Source organism: Hypanus sabinus, chromosome 30 (genome assembly GCF_030144855.1).
Source record: "Hypanus sabinus isolate sHypSab1 chromosome 30, sHypSab1.hap1, whole genome shotgun sequence".
NCBI lineage: Eukaryota > Metazoa > Chordata > Chondrichthyes > Myliobatiformes > Dasyatidae > Hypanus > Hypanus sabinus.
The window spans coordinates 557,687-571,050 of NC_082735.1; the positions used below are offsets into that span (position 1 = coordinate 557,687).

Below are 13,364 nucleotides of genomic sequence, written 5' to 3' on the forward strand. Positions count from 1 at the left end.
AGTTGGTTGGCAGAGGTTTTCAGAGCCCTACCAAGTACACAATCAGGGTCTGCCACCTTGCAAGGTACACCTTCTTGAAGGACATTCTGATAATTAGCTAAGATAATTAGCCAGATGCTGCAGGGATTTGTGGAGGTTTAGTTTTATTCTCCCTTTCAAAGTGTGCAGAAGAAGTATTGAGCTTGAATGGTAGTGAGGCATCACAGTCATTCATGATGATAGGTTTCGTTTTGTAGGAAGTAATGGCCTGCAAACCCTGCCAAAGCTGACGTGCATCTGATTCCATCTCTAATGTCAATCACAATTGCTTTCTTCGTCCTTCAATATGTAAAGGGGGTATCTTCTTTTCCGTGCAGGCAGCAGAGCGGAGATGGACAGAGATAAGTTTGTTAACTGGTGCAAGTTGGAAGATGTACCGGTGCAGTATGCCCGTGTAGTGAGTGGAGTGGATTTTCAAGTGTCGGGAGACGTGTTAGTGCGGGGGTTAAGTTTGGTAAAAGGTATTGGGTAGGTAGAATTGGTAGCTAGACGGTGTGGTAAAGAGGTGGAGTCTAGCTGGGTGTTGGTTCGTACGAGTGCTGACGTCAGGATGTTGGAACTGCCAGCGACGGTCAGTGTTCTGGGGGAGGCGGGGCCGTGGGGGCTCCACACCCTCTCTGAGGATGAGGATGAGGAGACACCGGAGGAGGAGCTAGAGGTGGACCCCAGAGAGGTGCCCTGCACTAGTTAAGGGAGGTCGGAGGAGGGAGGCGTGACTAGGCCCCCCCCCCCAGGTAGGGGCAGCAGCACTTAATTCCCTGGTGGGAGTGGCCGAGAGGCCACGGCTGAATCTGGGGGTGTTCTCCGGAGCCAAGCCTACTCCGGACGGGGAGATGGACTATGAGACCTGGATCAAGCATACGTCCTTGATGTTAGAGGAGTGGCCAGGCTCGGAGGAGGAGAAGAGGCAGCGATTGGTGGGAAGTTTGAGGGGTTTGGCAGCCAGAACAGTCCGGGAGTTGAAAGCTGAGAAGCCTGGGGCCTCAGTGGAGGAATGCCTAGAAGTTTTGGAGGGAGCGTTTGGGTTGTCAGGGGTTAGCAGAGTTTCAACGCCTGGAACAACGGAGAGGGGAAAAGCTCTCCCAGTACATATTTCGGATGGAGGGGATGCTTACGGGGTTGCGGCGCCAGGCGGTAGTGAAGGCGCCTGACGTGGCTAGCGTGAGGATGAGTCAGATATTCAGTGGCTCTCTGGAGGAGGACAAGGTGGCGTGGATTATCCGGCAGGCTTATAGGAAAGGCCCCCCTCCATCGTTCGGGCAACTGACTCGAGAGGTGTGGGAGGAAGAGAGAGTGTTGGAGCGGAAAAGGGGCTCGGGCCTACGGGAGCGATCCTCAGCGATACAGGGAGTGATGGCTGGGTGGAGGACTGAAAACCCCCCCGGGGAGTAGGGACCCCCCCCCCCACCTCTGGAGGGGAAGGACAGGGAAGGTACCCACTCCTGGGAGCGACCAGTGCAGTCGGTTGGGAGCGGGAGCCGTCCTGGGAGAGGAGGGGCAGCAGGCAGCATGTGCTTTAACTGCGGGAAAGAGGGGCATTTCAGGCGGGACTGTGGGCGGCCAAGGGTGTGCTAAAGCTGTGGAGAGGAGGGACACTTTAGGTGGGATTGTGAAAGACAAGGAGTCCCGTGGAGGACAAGCCCCCCCTGCGACTAAGAAGGGAGAGGTGTCGGGAAACTTAGGAGAGGCTCAGTGAGGGAATGGACTGGAGCCTCTGGAGGAACACGTTCCCAGAGATCAGCCAGGGGACCACCAGGTGCTCACGCCTCTATTCCGGATGGGCTGGTAGGACCCCGTGCCAGTGTGTGTCTACGGGTAGAGGGAGTTTACGCGAAAGCCATTCTTGATACGAGATCGCAGGTGACCTTATTGTAACGGTCGTTCTACAATCAATATCTAAAGCATTTGCCCATAACCCCATTTGACGCCCTGCAGATTTGGGGTGTGAGCAAGGCTGATTACCCATACGATGGGTACCTATCGGTGAGATTGGAGTTCTCGGAGGGCGATGTGGGAGTGTCTGAAGCTATTGAGACATTGATGTTGGTGTGTCCTGACCCGGTGGAAACCGGTGATGCTGCCCTCCTGGTGGGGACTAACTCCCCTGTGGTGCGACGGCTCCTGGGAGCTTGTAAGGAGAAAGTGGGTGGGGGGAACACTTTCTGGCGACCCTCTCGGTGTATCCAGTGTTTCGAGCGGTGTTCGAAGAAGGGGTGGCCTCCCAAGGGCTGGACCCGGAGTGTAAACGAGGGACGGTGTGGTGTACGCAGGTGAGGCCCAAGGTGATCCGACCCGGGGAGGTAGCACTCGTGATGGGGACCCCCAGGTGCCGACGGGCAAAGCCCTGTTAGTAGACGCTCCAGACGATCTTGAAGGGGAGACACGATTTCCGGCGGGGGCGCTGGTGAGGCCCGAAGTGCAGAGACCAGGGGCGGTACATGCGAGACGTATAGCCGATAGTGTCAGGAACACTACAGCAAGAGAAACCACCTTTAAGAGGGGAATGCCACTGGCAAATCTGTTCCCAGTGACAATAATGTCTAGCGTTCCAGTGAGGACCCCTAACGGGGAGGGATTGGAGCATCGAAGGAAGCTGACCGCTGAAGCCTTTAACTTCAGGGATTCTCCAGTGTCGCCGGAGTGGAAACACCGGCTAGTGGAGAAGATGCTGAAGATGGAAGCTGTTTTTTCTTGGGGCGAGTTTGATGTTGGCTGCTCCAAAAGCACTCGCCACACCATCCGGGTGACGGAAGACACCCCGTTCCGAGAGAGATCCCGGCGGCTGGCTCCGGCAGATGTTGAGGACGTGCGACAGCACTTGTGCAAGTTGAAGGAAGCTGGAATCATAGCTGAGTCCCGAAGTCCTTATGCATCCCCAATAGTGGGAGCACGGAAGAAGAATGGGAGGGTGCGCATGTGTGTTGACTACAGGACGTTGAATCGGCGAACAGTCCCTGATCAATATACTGTCCCGAGGGTCGAGGATGCGTTGGCCTGCCTGAGCGGTGCGAAGTGGTTCAGTGTGCTGGACCCGAGGAGTGAATATTACCAGATCCCGATGAGAGAGGGCGATAAAGAGAAGACCGCTTTTATCTGCCCGCTGGGGTTCTTTCAGTTCGAACGAATGCCCCAAGGCTTATCCGGAGCCCCAGCCACTTTCCAGAGGCTCATGGACAGAACTGTGGGGGATATGAATCTGTTGGAGGTGCTGGTGTACCTGGACGATTTGATAGTGTTTGGATCGACTTTGGAGGAACATGAGGAGAGGCTGTTGAAGGTGTTGGGCCGGCTTAATGAAGAAGGGCTGAAGCTTTCCCTGGACAAATGCCAGTTCTGCAAGTCGTCGGTTAACTACATTGGCCATATCATTTCGCGAGAGGGAGTGGCTACTGATCCAACCAAGATAGAGGCCGTGACCACTGGCCAAGACCCCAGAAAGTGGGCGCTCTGTGCTCATTTTTGGGGTTCTGTGGGTATTACCGGCGATTTGTGAAAGGATATGCTGAAATGTGTCACTCGTTGACTCAGCTGTTGTGTGGCTATCCCCTGGTGGGAAAGAAAAGGAAGGGGGACCAGAGACAAGACGTTGGAGGATACCGGAACCCGGTGGAACCTTTTGGCTCGAGGTGGGATGATCGATGTGAAGAGGCATTCCAATCTCTGAAAAGGACACTGACCCAGGCCCTGGTGTTGGCTTTTGCCGATCCCCAGAAGCCATATGTGCTGCACATGGATGCCAGCCGAGAGGGTCTCGGGGCTGTTCTGAACCAGGAGCATGGCAAAGCATTGAGGCCGGTAGCCTTTGTCAGCCGAAGCTTGTCGCCATCGGAGAGAAACTATCCCACTCACAAGTTGGAGTTCCTGGCGCTGAAGTGGGCGGTGGTGGACAAGCTGAGCGATTACCTGTACGGAGCCAAGTTTGATGTGAGAACGGATAACAATCCTCTCACTTATATTTTGACTTCGGCGAAGCTGGATGCCACAGGACATCGGTGGCTGGCGGCTTTGTCGGTATATGATTTCAGCCTGAGGTACCGCCCCGGAAGCAAGAATGTTGATGCGGATGCGTTGTCTCGTCGGGAGCCGGGAGAGGAGGAGAGGGACGAGGAGTGGGAGAGTGTCCCTGCCCCTGGAGTGAAGGCGATGTGTCAATTTGCTATCACGGTGAAGGCCGAGGGAAGAGGAAGGCTGGAGCGAGCCATGGACCATTTGGGGGTTTTTGACGACGCCATACCCCTAGTTTACTGTGACCTGACCGCACTGCGGACTAAACAGTTGCCGGAACTGAGTCCGGGGGAAGTGGCAACTGCTCAGCATGATGACCCGGGTCTTGGCACTGTGTGGAGAGTGGTAGAGAAGGGGGATGTGGAGTTGGCTGTTAAGGCGAAACACCCATTCGTGCCTCTGTTATTGAAGGAGTGGTCTCGGTTAAAATTAAAGAATCAAATCTTGTACCAGGTAACGGCGCCTCCGGACCAACCCCGCTGTTGGCAACTGGTCCTGCCGGAGTATTGGCAGACTGTACTTCAGGCCTTACATGATGATTCTGGACACTTGGGGGTGGAAAAGACCTATGGATTACTCAAAGACCGGTTCTACTGGCCCCGGATGAGGGGGGACATCGAAGAATACTGTAGGGGATGCCGTCGTTGCATCCAGAGGAAGACCCTGCCAGCGTTGGCGGCTCCACTGTCGCACTTGCAGAGTGCGGGACCTCTGGACCTGGTATGTATGGATTTCCTGTCGATTGAGCCTGACACCAGCAACACCGCGAATGTCTTGGTCATCACCGATCATTACACTCGCTATGCTCAGGCATTTCCCACCAAGGATCAGAAGGCGACGACAGTGGAGAAGGTGTTATAGGAGAAGTATTTTGTTCATTACGGCCTTCCATAGTGATCAGGCGAATCCATAGTGATCAGGGGTGGGACTTTGAGAGCCGCCTTATCCATGAATTACTGACTATTCTTGGGGTTGAGAAATCCAGGACTACCCCTTACCACCCACAGGGAGACCCTCAGCCAGAGAGATTCAACAGGACCCTGTTGGATATGCTTGGGACGCTGGAGATTGGGCAGAAAAGCAGGTGGAGTCGTCATATTGGACAATTGGTTCACTGTTACAATTGTACTCGCAATAATGCTACAGGGTACTTGCCCTATTATCTGACGTTCGGGCGGGAAGCGAGGTTGCCCATTGACGTGTTTTGGGGTTGAAGTGGGTGAATTACCCGGGAAGCCCTATCTAAAGTACGTGTCTGACATGAAGAGGGAGTTACAGCGGGCGTACAAGTTGGCCGAGGCGGCGGCTACCACACAAAATCAGAGGAATAAGAGGTGAAGTTTGCTTAATTATTGCCAGGTGACTGGGTCCTTTTACGGAATTTAGGATGTCAGATCGATGGGCGGCCAGCCCCTATGTAATAGAGAACCAGATGCCGAATCTACCAGTTTACCAGGTGAAACCTGAGGATGGGAAGGGGCCTGTCAAGGTGCTCCATCGGAATCACCTGCTGCCCCTGGGTCAAGTGGTGCAGGTGGACAAGGAGCCAGAGGGGGAGGTTGTGCCTAGTACAAGGACTCTGCGAGGGCGCGGAGTGAGGGAAGAGGCCGCTGCTGAAGAGTGGGGACTGGTCCCTAACCCGGGAATGGATACCAATTCGGAAGATGATGACTCAGATGAGTGGCCCCTGTTCCCATTCGCTGGCGCTCCAGTACCAGGAGAGGAGGCTCCTGGCCCTTCCCTACTGAGTTGGGTGAGAGGAGGGAAGGTAGTGAGGGTCAGATGGAGAGGCAGCCAGCATTGGGGGGAGAGAGGGTGGAACCCGAGCGTGAGCCGGAGGGTTCTCAGGTGAGGGGGTAACTCCATAAGGGAGGGGGTGAGGGTCCGTCAGGCAGACCTGGGGTGTCCAAGGCAGCGGGTTCGCAGGTGAAGAGGGAGCCCAGTGAGGCGGAAGGGTCGGCAGAAGGGGTACGGAGATCTCAGAGGATTAGGCGCCCCCCGGAGCGGTTGACATATGTGGTACCTGGAGAACCGAGTGTGATTTCTACTGCTCTGGGTAGTTATGTCACTGCTTTCTGCACCTGGGTTGGGTTTTGTGTGTTGCAAGAAGCTTTGGGGAACTCTGGTAATGCCATGAGGACATGACTTTTGTTTGGTGGGGGGAGAGTGTAAAGGGGGTGACTGTGTATGTTACTCAGAATGGCTTCTTTGTTTTGTTAAAAGCAGGAATGCTTCTTTGTTGCAAGAGAGTGCTGGAAGCTTGTTTGGGTTAAAATTTACTGATAAGGAGAATTGTATTCCTTTGTTAACCAATTGGGATTAATGTTTTTCTTTCTTCTGAGTCTGTAAACTATTATTGGCAGGCTTTTGGGGAGATCGGCACGAGGGGGTGAGAGAGAGAGAGGATGTGATGCTGTAAACAGGGCGAGGAACGGACCTCAGGTGGGGGTCCGAGGCTAGGAGGTACCCCGAGAAGAGGAGACGAAGATAGATGTGTTTGGTTGACCACTTCGGGTGGTCCTGAGCTGCAAGTCGAGGAGTTTGGAGGGGATCGAATGGTGGCCAGAAGACTTCAGTAATTGAGCTCCAACGGTTGTGCACGAAGTGGTTTGGACTTTGATAAGTTTGGCACCTTTTGTTTTTTCTTTTCTTTCATGTATATTGTATTGTCTAGTATTCTTTTAGTTTTAGTAAACTCTTTAAAGCGTGTTCCGTAACTGTATCTGGTGTGAGTTTGATATTGTGTGTGTACGTGTGGCATAAATTTGATTCCCACAGCACCTGCGTGTACGGGAGGTTGGTTGGTGAGTGGTTGGATCTCCTTTTCCCCTAGACATATACCAGCCTGTTGGGTAAGTTACAAATATATCCTTCAATAGGTCATACCAGAGCTTTTTTTGCAGATGTGGATCACTGGTCTTGAATGCCCTTATCAGACTATGAATCTCTTGGTTCATCCATGGCTTTTGGTTTGGGTATGCCCAGTATGTTCTCAAAGATACACACTCATCCACACAGGTCTGGATGAAGTCACTGACAACAGTGGTGCATTCATTCAGACTCAAAAATGAATTCCCAAATACTCTTCAGTCCACTGACTCAAAGCAGACCTGTAAGTGCTCCTTCACCTGCATTGACCATACTTTCTTAGTCCTCACCACTGGTGCTACGGCCTTTAGTCATTGAAAATAGAAGTACAGTCAGGTGTTCTTGATGGTGGTGTAACAGTGGTCTAGTATGTTAGCTCCTCTGGTTCCACAGGTGATATGTTGGAGGTTTTTCAGAGACTTCTTCAAACTGGCCTGGTTGAAATTACCCACAACAGTAGGGAAGACATCAGGGAGCACTGTTCAATGACTACAGTTCCAAACTACTGGGAGCACACATTTAACAACCTCACATGGTCTCAGAGCACATTCTCCACAATTAGGAAAACTCACCAATGCCTCTACGTTCTGAGGAAGCTGAAAGAGTGCTGAACTATGGACATCCATACTCAGCGCACTCTACAGATGTGCAGTAGAGCATTGTAACAAGCTGCATCACTGCATCAATATGGAAACTGCACTGCGACGACCAGAAAGGCGCGTTGAGTCGTTTTGACTCTCTGTTATAGAATCACTGATACCAGCCTGCCTGCCAGGGGGGGGAGAGGGGGAGAGGGGGAGAGGGGGAGAGGGGGAGAGGGGGAGAGGGGGAGAGGGGGAGAGGGGGAGAGGGGGAGAGGGGGAGAGGGGGAGAGGGGGAGAGGGGGGGGTTGAGAGGGAGGGAGAGAGGGGGAGAGGGGGGAGAGAGGGGGAGAGGGGGGGGTTGAGAGGGGGAGAGGGGGAGAGGGGGAGAGGGGGAGAGGGGGAGAGGGGGAGAGGGGGAGAGGGGGAGAGGGGGAGAGGGGGAGAGGGGGAGAGGGGGAGAGGGGGAGAGGGGGAGAGGGGGAGAGGGGGAGAGAGGGAGAGAGGGGGGTTGAGAGGGAGAGAGGGAGAGAGAGAGCGAGAGATGCCAGAAAAGGACCAGTAACATCATGAAGGATCCCACCTACCCTGCTCATGGACTTTTTGTCCCACTTCCATCAGGGAGGAGGCTACGTATCATTCACATCAAGACCACCAGACTAAAAACAGTTACTTTCCCCAAACAGTAAGGCTGAGCAACACCTCCACCCACTAACACACCCCACACCACCACTCCCCCAACTACCACTACTTTATCAATTCCCTTCACCCACATTATATACAGTGCCTACCATTACCTTATGGAATACAACATATCTATGCATATAAGCTATTGCATGCATTTCCATATATTGCTTCTTTTATAATTATGTTCTTTATCTTATTGTGCTTTTTTGTGTTGCATCAGATCCAGAGTAACAAATTATTTCATTCTCCTTTACACTCATGGACTGGCAATGACATCAAATAATCTTGATTGAACATTTCCCACATCACTACAGTGCTCAGTGGATTTATCTTTCAGACGTCCTATGATTGTGAAAACTGGAAGCGAGTCTCTCCAGGCTAAAAGTGCCAGAAGGCTTTGTTCACTTACATTTCATAATTTTGTTTATTGTATTTTGAGAATTGAGGTAATCAATAAAAGATTGTTTTCCCTTAATACACTACTATTGCACATTTAGATGGAGACATAACGTAAAGATTTTTACTCCTAATTTATGTGAATGATGTAAGAAATATAGTCAATTCAATTTCTGGGGGGAGTGGTGGTCCACCAGTGACTGTAATCTGGAGCAAAAATAAATGTTCATTTGAAAATGTAATGAAATAATAATGGACAGGAAAGTGCAATGTGATATATTTAGAAAGCAGGGAATGGACCAGATTTTTAAAGGTGGTCAAACAAATCACGGAATAGATGTAAAGAAATCTCTTAGCAACAAAATATTAAAATGTCCTTGGTTGTAAAGTTAGAATAGAATGCAAAGGTAAACAAGTTATGCTGAACTTTCAGAAACTTCTGCGGAGAGGGGAGGGCGCTGCGTGTTTTAAGTGTTAGTTAACGGGGATTCCGAAAAATGTTAGAAAGTCTGAGTCATAGCAATATTGGACATTGTTAAACAGCTGGCATAGAGACAAGCCGGGAAGGTGAAGAATGCTGTGGATGTGGTCAGTGTTGAGTTAGGATTGCACTAAGGGAGATGAAAGCAGGTACAACAACTTCCTAAAAACAATGGTGTATCATTTCGAAGGGAAGATGTATTTGGGTAACAGACTGAGATCTCCCCAATGCACCGCAAACTCTCACGCAATCCTGGGACACGCTACGAGACTCGCCGTGTCGAGCGGCAGGGCTTCTCCGGGAAACACCTGGTTCCGCTCATTAAGCCCAGGGAGCTCTTAACATTCCACCGCCCCCAACTTACCACCCTGTTGGACATTTGCAAACGATGTTCCCCGGGGTTGCTTCGGGGATGTTGAGTCTGTCCGGCAGCAGCCTGAAGCCCCCAACCCGTCACGCCTCCTCCTCACCGACCCCTCCCCGCCTGCTAGCCGAATGTCCAGAACTCACGCCGCCAGCACCGTGTCCCTAGTTGTTGCATCCCATAGCTCCATCCCTGCAGCCGGAACCCCATTCCCCCTGACTTGGCAAACTCACCTGGACCCGAGCCAGAGCGCAAAGTGATCCGAACGGCGACCAGCCTGATGTCCGGGACACCTCGGGCGCTGCAAACGTTTCGCTCCCTTAATGTTGTGTGAAACGTTCCGGGGCCGAACCCCCGCTGCCGAGCTTGGAGTCTGGCGCTCTGTGGACGAGCTCTGCGCAGAGGATCAACCCCTGACGTGGAGGAATGTGAAGTCGCTCCCGGTCCAAGAGGATCCCACAACTCCAATGAAAGAGGAAACGTGGATGAAGTTGGAAAATCTCCACAAAGTTTCGTCTTGCAGCAGCTGATGCGCAGAGACTGACGAGCGTGGGCAAGTCCAAACTCACATCTGGTTTTACATTGAGCTGGCGGAAGGACTGGAAAAAATGCTAGGGCGAGAGGCGGCGAGCTGGGGGGGGGCTATGAGGCATCTCGTGCTGGGGGAGGGGTCACCTCGTGCTTGGACACTGGCGCTCTGGGGGCTTTGGGACTGGACCACCACGTTCGGATCACTGTCAGGTACTGGGTCATCCCGGGCTATGGGGGTGGGGGACGTGGATCACGAGTTTACGGACTCGGTTACTGAAACTGGAAATCCAGAGCAACACAAACAACATGCTATAGGAACCCAGCAGATCAGGCAGCGTCTATGGAGGGAAATTACACCCAGTGGCCATGTTATTAGACCTAATAAAATAGCCACTGAATGTAGTTCTGTATGTTTGTAATTTTCTACTACTGTAGCTCATCCACTTCAAGGTTCAATGTATTGTGTGTTCAATGATGTTCTCCACACACTACTGTTAAAACATAGAAAACCTACAGCACTATACAGGCCTTCGACCCACAAAGTTGTGCCGAGCATGTCCCTACCTTAGAAATTATTAGGGTTAGTTCAGGTAGATGGAGCTTCTCAGCCTGGGAAGGCAGTCCATCTCAGAGAGGGAAAACTCTGATTTTAAACCTCTGCTGCCTTGTGGCCATACCCACTGATGGGAAAAGCTTTGGGACAAATGTGGAGCTGGAGTCCCTAAGGCAGTCTGAGGTCGTCTTCAATCTCTCTGGCAACTCCTGCAACGTCACTGGTGCCAAGCTGTATCGGCCCTTGCTGGTGTTGCCCTTGGACAACACCAGTGGTGTGGAGAGGGGACACTTGCTGCTTGGGCAACTGTTGGTCTTCCATACAACCTTGACCAGGCCTGCACCCTGGAGTGGACACTCCACAAGACTTTCCAGGCGCAGATCCATGTTCTCGTGAGACTAATGGATGCCATCATCATCACCCATAGCCCTCTACTTTTCCAAGCTCCATGTACCTATCCAATATTCTCTTAAAAGACCCTATTGTATCCGCCTCCACCATCGTCGCTGGCAGTCCACTCCACGCACTCACCACTCTCTGCATAAAAAAAACTTAAACTAACATCTCCTCTGTACCAACTCCCCAGCACCTTAAACCTGTGCCCTCTTGCAGCAGCGATTTCAGCCCTGGGAAAGAGCCCCTGACTATCCACACGATCAATGCCTCTCATCATCTTATACACCTCTATCTCATACATCTTACTCATTGCTGAATCCCTTGCTTTGTAGTAATGGTGAGTGAGGGATATCATGGGCCATGAAGTTACAGATTGTGAAGGAGTACACTGATGTTCCAAGCTTCCAGATCAGTTCAGTGCTGTTGCTCCTGGGCTGCTCTTGGCGATGGTTGTGGAAGTCAACCATCCAGTGTGTTGGAATCTGATTCAAGTACTTTTAAAAAAGGCTTTGCCATCCGACCATGTCCTCAGACTTCACAGTGCTTTATTGTTCAGTATTCACACTGTTGGACAGGAAACAACATTTGTTAGTGTGCAAATGCAAGTATTTTCCCCCAAAGTAAAATACTGCACATATTCAAAATTCAAAATAGAATAGGCAAGGGCAAAGTCCTCCACAGCACAGACGCCTCTGCAGAGGGACCTTTCTCTGGTTCTGTTTATCTCTCCACATACTCCTCCCAAAATGCTGGGCAAGAGAGCGCTAGATAGAAACAAGATATACCAAAAGTATTTGCAGATACATAAAGTGTAAACGAGAGGTGGAAATAGATATCGGGCCACTGGAAAATGATGCTAGAGAGTTAGTAATGGGAAGCAACAAAATGGTGTATGAACTGATTAAGTATCTTCACTGTGGAAGACACTGGCAGTATGCTGGAAGTTCCAGGTGTCGGGGGTATGAAATGTGTGAAGTTACCATGACTAGCGAGAAGGTTCTTGGGAAACTAAAAGGTCTGAAGGTAGATAGGTCACCTGGACCAGATGGTGTACATCCCAGAATTCTGAAAGAGGTGGCTGAAGAGATCATGGAGGCATTAGTAATGATCTTTTGAGAATCATTATAGACAATAGACAATAGGTGCAGAAGTAGACCATTCGGCCCCTCGAGTCTGCACCGCCATTCTGAGATCATGGCTGATCATTCACTATCAATATCCAGTCCCTGCCTTGGCCCCATATCCCTTGATTCCCCTATCCATCAGATATCTATCTAGCTCCTTCTTGAAAGCATCCAGAGAATTGGCCTCCACCGTCTTCCGAGGCAGTGCATTCCACACCTCCACAACTCTCTGGGAGAAGAAGCTCTTCCTCAACTCTGTTTTAAATAACTGACCTCTTATTCTCAATCCATGCCCTCTGGTACTGGACTCTCCCAACATCTGGAACATATTTCCTGCCTCAATCCTATCAAATCCTTTAATTATCTTAAACGTTTCAATCAGATCCCCTCTCAATCTCCTCAATTCCAGCGTGTACAAGCACAATCTCTTCAATCTCTCTGCGTAAGACAGCCCTGCCATCCCAGGAATCAACCTAGTGAATCTACGCTGCACTTCCTCAATTGCCAGAATGCCCTTCCTTAAACCTGGAGACCAAAACTGTGCACAATATTCCAGGTGTGGTCTCACCAGGGCCCTGTACAAATGCAAAAGGACATCCTTGCTCTTGTACTCAATTCCCCTTGTAATAAAGGCCAACATTCCATTTGCCCTCTTCACTGCCTGTTGCACTTGCTCATTCACCTTCATTGACTGGTGAACTAGGACTCCTAGGTCTCTTTGCATTTCTCCCTTACCTAACTCTACACCATTCAGACAATACTCTGCCCTCTTGTTCCTGCTTCCAAAGTGGATAACTTCACATTTATTCACATTGAATGACATCTGCCAAGTATCTGCCCACTCACTCAGCCTATCCAAGTCTCCCTGTATTCTCCTAACGTCCTCTTCGCATGTCACACTGTCACCCAGTTTAGTATCGTCAGCAAACTTGCTGATATAGTTTTCAATGCCCTCATCTAAATTGTTGACATAAATCGTAAAGAGCTGTGGTCCCAATACAGAGCCCTGTGGTACCCCACTAGTCACCTCCAGCCAGTCCGAGAAACACCCATTCACTGCTACCCTTTGCTTTCTATCTGCCAAACAGTTTTCTATCCATGTTGAAACCCTGCCCCCAATGCCATGAGCTCTGATTTTACTCACCAATCTCCTATGTGGCACCTTATCGAATGCCTTCTGAAAATCTAGGTACACAACATCCACTGGCTTACCCTCGTCTAACATCCTTGTTACACCCTCAAAAAAACTCCAACAGGTTAGTCAAGCATGATTTGCCCTTGGTAAATCCATGCTGGCTCAGCCTAATCCTATTACTGCCATCAAGATATGCCACTATTT

The 13,364-nt window shown here is 50.9% G+C and overlaps 1 protein-coding gene across 1 annotated transcript in view; it reads right to left on the reverse strand.

The window, feature by feature from the left end:
- Window positions 1–10,136, reverse strand: part of col16a1 (collagen, type XVI, alpha 1) — a gene marked incomplete at its 3' end in the record, with an annotated part of 565,824 nt that extends 555,688 nt beyond the window's left edge. Inside the window, exon 1 of the mRNA XM_059954228.1 lies at window positions 9,655–10,136. The remainder of the gene's footprint in view (window positions 1–9,654) is intronic.
- Window positions 10,137–13,364: the final 3,228 nt, after the last annotated feature.